Source organism: Pinus tabuliformis, chromosome 6 (assembly GCF_031772625.1).
Source record: "Pinus tabuliformis cultivar Carrire ecotype Pingquan chromosome 6, CPIR1, whole genome shotgun sequence".
In the NCBI taxonomy this organism is placed as follows: Eukaryota; Viridiplantae; Streptophyta; class Pinopsida; order Pinales; family Pinaceae; genus Pinus; species Pinus tabuliformis.
In genome coordinates this window covers 220236532-220246088 of record NC_142292.1, presented here as the reverse complement: position 1 = coordinate 220246088, position 9557 = coordinate 220236532, and positions in this window count along the sequence as shown.

Below are 9557 nucleotides of genomic sequence, written 5' to 3'. Positions count from 1 at the left end.
GATAGCTACCAGTCTTAGTGGGACTAGCAGCTCCGAGTGGACACTAGATTTCCCGATAACACTATAATTAATTTGTAGCATTTGCCATGTGACTTGCATACAGTCTGGAACAATGCTTTCCTCTGTGTTTGATCAGCTACTTCTTTAGCTGGTTTTAATAATACCTTGTTCAGCACCAAGGCTTCCCCAGTCTCTGCAAAATTTTCCACCTCCTGTGGCGGTGCCTCCACTTCATCGGATTGAGCAACATATGCTCCCCTCTATCTAGTTGGTTCATTTTCAGGACATTTAAAGGACCTGTGCCCCCACTTATGACACTTGTAACAATAATAGGCATTTCCTCTGCCTCTGCCATTACCTCTTCGTCATTGGTATGACCTTCCTCCTCTAGTATTACCTTCCCTTTCAGTCTGTCCTAAAGTTTTCGAACTACTTCCCTCTTCATTATTGTTCGTAGTCCTACCTCTGCCAAAGGTCTATCCCCTACCTTTGCCTAAACCACGTCCTCTTCTGGCATTCTATTTCTTGGCGATCATTTCTTCCACCTTCAAAGCACTATGATAGGCTTCCTCTATGGTCTTAGGGGAAAGAATACTATTTTCATCTAGGATCTCCATTCGTAGACCATTTACAAACCTCATTGTTTTCTCAGGAGTATCCTCAACATAGCCAGCTCTCAGATTTACTTTATAAAATTCTTCGGTATACTCCTTTACAGTCATCATTCTTTGTCTTGGATTTTATACTTGTCTATAAAGGGAAATTTGGTAATCTTTAGGTAGAAGTTTTCTCTTCATCTTAACAACCATCCTATCCCATTTTTTAATCAATGGTTTCTTTAATCTCCTCCTTTTTGCCTGTACATTGTCCCACCATAGAGCTGCATGTCCCTTCAATTTGGTGACAACAAACCTGATCCTCTTGTCTTCGCTAATTTCTTCATACTCAAAATATTTATCTAGCTCACTTATCCAGTCTAACAATGCCTTTGTGGACAAAATTCCATAATAATTAGAAAGCTCCAGTCTTGGCTTACTACTAGCCAGCAAAACTGATCTCAACAGTTTAATATCTGGTCCCTCTTCATCTGACACATCTATCGTGGCTGTGTTTTCTTCCTCATTGTCATCCCCACCTTTCGGATCTCTGCGCCTTCCTGCTTCCACTACTGCCAAACGTGCAATTAAGGTCCTAATCTCTTCTCGTAGCCGTTCATCTGCTACTCTTCGGATGGCTCTACCTCGCCCTCTTCTACTTACCTCCATCTTTACTAAGAAAAAGGAACTAACCTCCACTGATACCGGAAATTGGTGGCAATCTCGAGAGGGATGATGTGTCACCAAACTGTGTTATTATGCATCTTTCAAATAAAGCGAATCATGGTTTTGGTGCAAGGGTTTAATGAACCTTTAATGTATTAGGCCTAACCCTATGTATTGGCCTCGGTTCCACAAATGCAATTCATTTCCACCTACCGAGGTAAAACTACGCGTCGACCTCCATTTTTTTGTGTGTTGTGGGTCTGGTTCGGCTCTGTATGTATGTTGTGCCTTTGTTTGTTTCTTGGGATGATTTGTCTCCTGTTCCACGGAGGCTTCAATTTGGCTTACTCTCTACGAGTTCCATATTACTCTCTGTTCTCTGGTTTAAGCTTTGTTTGGTTATGCTTGCATTTGTTTTTGTTATTGGTCCCAGACTTGACCTGGCTTATGTATGCAGAGGTATTTCTCTTGCTACTATTGTGGGCAAGTTTAGCAAACCCTATTTCAGGTGAGCTTTTGTTCTGGTTTCATTTCTGCAATTTATTTGAGTGATTCTAACCCTCTGGCCCCTTCGTGAGCAGGTGAAACTCGTCAATGGCACTCTCACTGGAGAGTCCCTCCGGCTAAATACTTTGTTCTCATCCTCTATCTTGGAAAAGACTCCTTCGAGGTAAACCCTTGTTATTCCCTTTCTTAAACTGCTCTCTGTCACCTTGTTTGATTTTCCATTTCGGTTTTGTTGACTTCCATCTCATTTTTGTGGTGGTGTGTAGGTTGGTTCTAAAGATTACTTCTCCATGGCCTCGCCCTTCGGAGTCTTTACGGCTTGGGGAAAACAGGGTAGGATCCCTCTATGTTTTCCTAATTAACTTTGCTTGCGTTTTCTCTAATTGGCACAAGCCATTGGTTCTCATTCCCTCTGTTATGTTTGTATGGCTTCGTGTGTTTCAAACCCTTGCTGTCAGTTTGTTCTGAGCCTGCATAATGTTGTCATTTTGTTATGAGCCTGCATGAACGTTGGTTTCCAGCTTCTGTGGGTTTCGAAATCCTTTGGGTTTTGTTTTGAAAAATGCATACTGAACTGTTTAATTTTTAAAATGAAATGAAATGCACAGGTGTGCTTGTTTACTATATGAAATTTGTACTTAGGTCTTTATTTTTTTGAGAAAGATGTGATATCTTGTTGGGTTGTGCCTTTGTCTGGTTCTTAGTCCTGAATGCCTTCAGTCACAAGACTTGAGTATGGTTCGCTTTTTTTTAATGAAAATGCTCCACTGTTTTACTTAGAACAATATTTGAAACAAGTAGACACAGGAGAAAAATGAAAAATGCCTTTATTTTCTTTATGATAGAGATATTGGACTCATTTGCTTTACACAGATACTTAAAGAGAAACAAAATGTAAATTCGTTTTCTGTATTTTTCTCCTCTCTCAATCGCAGCCCTTCCATAATCTTTGAGTTTTCCTTTTCAATACATTGTCAGCAGTTCCTTTATAGTTTGAGGAACTGTTCCTCAGTTATGTTTCAGTTACTAAACAATTTCTTCAAACAAATCCCTAACTAATTCCTATTTTGTCTAATTTAAAAAACTAATAATGGCTAATTCAGCCTTAATTAAAAATGACACAAAATGTAACTAAATGAAACAAAAACTTGAAGTGTTTTCCTCCCTATCTCTTAAGATAAAATGAAAAAAAAAAAAAAAACATCTCCCAGCTGTCGCCTCTTCACTCGTATGCTCTTGCATATCAATTTAATAAATAATTATTAGTGAGCAACATACGACACAAGGATGATGAGGTCGTGAGGTGAGGCCGTGGAGAGGCACTTTGAAGACAAGTGGCATTTCAAATATGATATTGCTAAAAAAATTAGCACTTGAAATATATATCTGGTTTTTATATATACATTGTCCAATATTATTTTAATATAGCGTTGTATATACACTATACATTGTCCAAAGTTCCTTTAATATAAATTTTTATTTACACAGGCCAAAGTTTGGGGAAAGTTTGGATATAGATAAAAGTAATAAGTACATTTGGAAAACAATATTATTACATAAACTTTGGATATCTATTGCAAGTTGCCTTGAAAAATGGTATTATTACATAAACTTTTGATATCCATTCTAAGTTCCATTGGAACTTGCCTTGAAACACATGAAGGTTCCAATAAGAGGTTGAATTAGAAAAATGATATTATTGCAAAAACTTTCGATATCCATTCTAATTTCCCTTGGAACTTGCCTTGAAACACATGAAGGTTCCAATAAGAGGTTGAATCAAAAACTTTGGATAAATTTTGTTGAAGCAAAAATACCACCTCGAAAGTTTGGTTAAAATTTGGATAAATTGAGAGTCAAATTAAATTAAAATAATAATCCTTGCGCTGTCGTAGGTTGGATAAAGGCGGAAAGACCATTCCCACCTTATGGGATCTACCATGAACAGTAGAAACCTTAGATAAAATTAACAGAACAATAGAAACCTTGGATAAAATTAACAGAGCCAAATCTTAAAGCGAATCGATACTTTGGATAAAACCTATTTGCCATTGCATATTCTGTAACTCTGCAATAAGACCTCTAAAATTATTAAACTTTGGATAAAAAAGGTGTTTTTGCACACCTCTAAAATTAAATTTTGGATAAAGCAAATGTTTTTGAAAAAACATCGGTTAAATACATTGGTCAATGCAAATTAATATCGATTCAATGCCAGGTTAAGGGTTATGGAGGGGTGGATTGTGTGGAAGCAAGGGGTCCACCCGCAGGAGCCGGGTGTGGAGGATATGTGGTGGGAGAAATTGTAAAGTTGTTCAAAGAATTAAATGCATTTTACAAGTATGATATTATATTATTCGATGTATTAGGTGACGTGGTCTGTGGAGGTTTTGCCACTGGGATTGATCACTATAGTCCCTAACACAAATTAATATCGATTGAACGCCAAATCGATCACTATAGTCCCTACACTTTTGTACGCAAGGACTAATAACAACCAATTATAAGGAATTATTATTAGCAATTATTATTAATAATTGCAAAAGGTAAAAATATGTTGACAAATATATATTTATGATAATAAGTATTACATTTAGTTAAGTTAAATATATGGGTAAGTATTTACTTATGATAACACATATGATATTTTAAGTTATTTTTATAACCTTAAATTTATCAATTTTTTGGTTAATAATTGATAAGTTTACTCATTAGACACGTGTTTTACTTTACTTAACAATTGGACATTTAATTTGAGAAGAATGCTTTTGGTTTTTTGTTTATTTGGAGCTATCATTGGTCTTTTGTTACCTGAAAAATGTGGAAAATATATAAAAATATGTGAAGATAATTTTGTAGAGTAAAGGGTATAATTATACCAACGGGATCTTAGTCATAGTTTATTTTTTTTCTCAAACTATTTTTAATTCATATTTCCATCGATTCAATATTGAACCCATAATATTATAGATATAAGTATATGAAAAAACAATTTTGTAAAAATAACTCTTCAATCACTCCAAATAAAAAAATGTGTTTTTTATTAAAAAAATATGGAAAATAAAAAAATTTGGAAATTTAGTGAAATATGTATATATTTTTATAAAATAATTAGAAAATTAACTCTCTCATAAAAAAAATTGGAAAATTATTCCCTTTACTAAATTTCATCCTTAAAATTTTGAAAGCAATCAATTTTATACTCATTTTTCACCTTATAAAATAATATTTTACATTTACTCAACAAAATATTATAGAGAGAAAGTCCAATTTAAAAGTCATTATTATGAAAATGACTATATATTTTTCTCAACAAAATATTATAGAGAAAAAATCAAACTTAAAAGTCATTATTATTAAAATGACTATAGATTTTGCTTTAATAATTGCAAACTAGGTAATGTTTTACTTTTCACCTTAACCAAATTCATATTCTACTTTGCAAAAATTCACATGGCTTTTGAATTCAACATACTTATAGCATATTTCTTTAAATCTATATACAAAATATTTTTTAAAGCGACAATTTTTTTTAAGAGAAGATTGAAGTGTTGAAGTAATTGTGTAGAACAAATGTGTATAGAGCCTAAAAGTAACTCTGTGAAACCACACCCGGATGCGGGTGCCACGCAGAGGGAGGAAGGTACGCCACATGGTCAGCATGGGCGGGCTCAAGCTCAAGCAAGTCATTAAATGCTCTACGCCGCCCTGGTTGGCAAGCGTGAGAGCAAGAGAGCGAGGGGACAGCCATTTATGGCCGCAGCTGCGCTCCATTAACTGTGGCAGAGACGAGTTATGGCTCACCAGAACCGAGGCAAACCAATGCAGCATAAGTATGGCGAGAATTGGGAATGTTTTGTGTCGGATCAAGTCCGAATTGTGGAGGTGGGTTTCTGGGCGTCAAGGCTCAGAGCACAAGCACGAGAACTCCCTCTGGCTTCCGGAAGTGGTGAAAGGGCATCAAAAGGGATTGAAGGCAGTCTTGCGCCCTCATCGAACCTCAAGGAAATCATGCCGCCGAGACAGAGGCCCTTCAGTCGTCGCGGTACAGGACGAGGCGGAACTTCACGCCCCCCGGTTGCCAATCCGTCTTCAAATTGTTGCCGCTGTCTGTGCCACAAGGTGGAGGAAGCAAATCCCATCCAGTCGCAGCAATTTATGGATGCCAGGACGCAGGATTCAAGAGCTGCCCCGCTACCTGCGTTTGGCACAACGGTTTTCTCCTTCAGCAATGCCCAAGGCAATTCCAACATTCAAGCTCACGTTTCAGTCTTATTCATGGAAGAAGCGAAAGAAGAAGTTGGGGAGCAACCCAGTGCCCAAACTCATCCTGCAGAGAGCTCCAAAGCTGCTGAGGAAAAGGCAGGGGCACAATCCGAGCCAGGGGCTGCTCCACCAGCATCTCAACCAGCATCCGCGAAAGGCAAAGCCAAGTATGACTGGGGACCCCCACCAGAAGGCGAATACTGGATTTATCCGGAAGATTCGGATGAATAGATGCTGGCTCGACCAATCTTCAGTCCTCAGCCCAAGCTCAGGTTTTTTTGTGAACCGTTTCCCCTATGACCAATGTTTAATGTATGGCGTGAATAGTTATGTTTGGCTTGACAATTATGTAGTTCAGTGCATGTCCATTCCCCTGCGAGGGATTCTGATGAAAATTTTCCTTTTCTCTCTTTTGCCCATGCGTGGGATAGACATTTTTGCTTTTTCTGGTCTCCACAGCTCCACAGCCTTTGTGTGGGCTTCCAGTTTCAGTCTTGGTCACAATGATATCACCCCTGCGTGGGTTTTCAGTCACAAGGAGAATGCCCCTGCGCGGGTAGTTGTTTTAGTGAATCTCTATCATCCAGAGTGCCACCCCAGGCCTCTGGCGACTTGTAATCCTGGATGTAATTGTTCGCTGCTGTTACTGTAAATAATAGAATTAGTATAGTTTCAACGATAAAAAAAAAAACTCTGTGAAACCACAAGTGTACAAAAAAGATATGTGGAAAATGAGTATACACCGAAAACATGTGCTAAGCAAAGTACAAACTTCTTTTGCACACATAAAATTATTTTATTTTTAAAATAATATTAACTTTAAAATTTTAAAGTTAATATTAAAATTATTTTATGATTTATATTAATAATATTCATATAAAAAATATATTTTTGTGAAATGTTTTATAAATTTAAAAACACAAATAAATTTATATAATAAATTTAATATAAAAAAATTAAAAATATATGCATTTAAAAAAAAAATTAAAAATTTATGATTTTAAAACTTTATGATGTTTTTTAAGTGAGAAAAAATATAACATAGTTTAACAAAATAAAACTTAAAATCCTAGATTTTTAAATATAATTTTTAAACACAAAAAAACTTTTCTAACAAATTAGATTGAAAATTTATGATGGAAAAATACTTACAAATAAAAAAACTAATAAAAAAAATAAATCATGTAATTTATTTTTAAACAATTTTTTTTGGTTACATTTGAATTTGAATCTGAAAATATAATTTTTTTTATCTAATCCAATTTAAATCCAAATTTGAATTCAAAACTGCTCACTATAGTTAATATCAGACGGAATTTGATTCAAATATTTGTTTCAGCCATTAATTCCAATGCTAACATCACAAAGTTATTCTACGAAGAAAAGGTCACTATATTATAAAAACGATATTTGTAAGCAATTTTATATTTATGAGAGTTTTTTCGGTGTAAATCACAGTATATTTCATTTGTCGACGCGTTTCGAACCAACTAGTGTGGTTCATCGTCAGGACAAGTTGGACGATGTTGAACCACACTAGTTGGTTCGAAGCGCATCGACAAATTAAATATATTGTGATTTACGCCGAAAAATATCTCATAAACTTAATATGGATCACAGAAGCCTCAATTCAACAATTTTACATTATAAAAATACAACATTTGTAAGCAATTTCTTGTGTTGTAAAAATTAATATAAAAAAATAAATTATATAATTTGTTTTTATTATGATCTTTTTTATTTATGAGTTTTTCTTTAAAGTAAAGATTATAACTATATTGAAATATATATAAATAAATTATATAATTTGTTTTTGATATAATTTTTGTATTTCTTATTCTTTTTAAAGTAAGGATTATAACTCTAAATTTGATTTTGTATTAATTATATTCTAAATATAAATATTTAGTTATTTATAAATATATAGAGATATACAAAGAATTAAAATATTATTAAATAACTAAAATGAAAATAGAAAACAATCTTTATTTCCAAGTTGTCGGGCATAATGGGAATGTCATGGCCTTGCTCACAAGTTGGAAAATGAGGATACGGTGGCCAACTATCATCTACGATCACTCGCTTGGACTGACCTAGAGAATGGTAGGTTGCGTTAGCTATCCTAGACCATCAATGAAAGGGACAATCAGAATAATGGGCTCCAATTGCTTTGAGATATCCAATCTTGAAAATAATGATAGAAGTTGCTCGACGAGAGGGTGTACTAAAGGAAATCTACCCTGAGTTGCATTCCCGATGTCAGCCTTGCTACGGGCACAAATAGAAGCTTTGCAACCCCTCAGGGGCACCGTCTATCCATCCTGTCATCCCTCTCTTGTACAATCTCCCTCACCAACCTTTTGTACCTCCCTCAACCTGCATTCATTCCCTACCTCAAGACATCCCACCGCTCGATGCTCTCGAGCTCCTATGTATACCCCCTCCCCCTTTCTCCTCCCTGTCACCTTGCCTGCTCCAACGCTGCGTTTTTCCTGACCCCCTTTTGTAGTATACCTGTTGATCCCCTCTCCCTCTATCATGGCACCTAGGTGAGGTTCTAGCCCGGCTCCCTAACACAGTCCAGGCCACGATTATGACCCCTCCTGCCACTAGAGCCGATCTTCAGCTAGGTGGGCGGCCCTGAACTATGCCATTGTTGTTAAACCTGAGATGCAAGAACATATTGCTAACATGGAAGCTTAGGCAAGGGTCCTAAGGCGTGGGGTGTCCTCTGAAGAGGTGGCAGCAGAATTTGAGTGGATCCCTAACTCAAGCCTCACCAGGGCAAGGGAGAATTTGTATACTCACACAATTGATCTCTCCTAGCAACTTAAGATGATCCTCAGTCTTGTGATGCAAGAGCAGGGAGAATGTCCAAGGCCGTGGAAGAAAAAAATGATATTCTTATCGACAAGTTTGTTGTCTACATGGAATCAGTGCACGACTGCCACTTTGTTACCATAGAATCTTTGCACTACACAATGCTGAAGAAGCGGGTAGCTATGAGTGTCCACTAATGAGTCGATGGCTCTTCCAATGTAACAAAGGAGGTAGTAGTTGGTTCCTCCAGTCATCTGGTGGCCATAGTTGCGTAGGAAGGCAACACTCAAGAGCTGCCCATCAGCCTTGATGATGAGCCTGTGGAGGGAAATCCTTAGCGACCTTGAGTGGGCATCCTTTTTTTCTATATTATGCTCTCTCGCTCTCAGTCGTCAATGAGATCTCAACGACATGCAAAGTATTGACAATAATAAAATTTGGGAGATATTATCAGCATGGCGCTTTTTGTAATCATTCTCATAACATCTCAAAAACTATTTTTTGTAAGCTTCAATGTAAAATTACTCCATCTGAAGCTAGGAAGGTGTGCGTTGTTGGCTCTAGTGTTGGAGCATTTTTCTCACACTACCCAACTTTTTGTAAATTCAGCTTTTGTGTAGTAATATAATCTATCTTATTCACAAAAAAAAATGAAAATAGAAGACACTAAATTGAAATACAAAATGTAAGAAAAGAACTTAT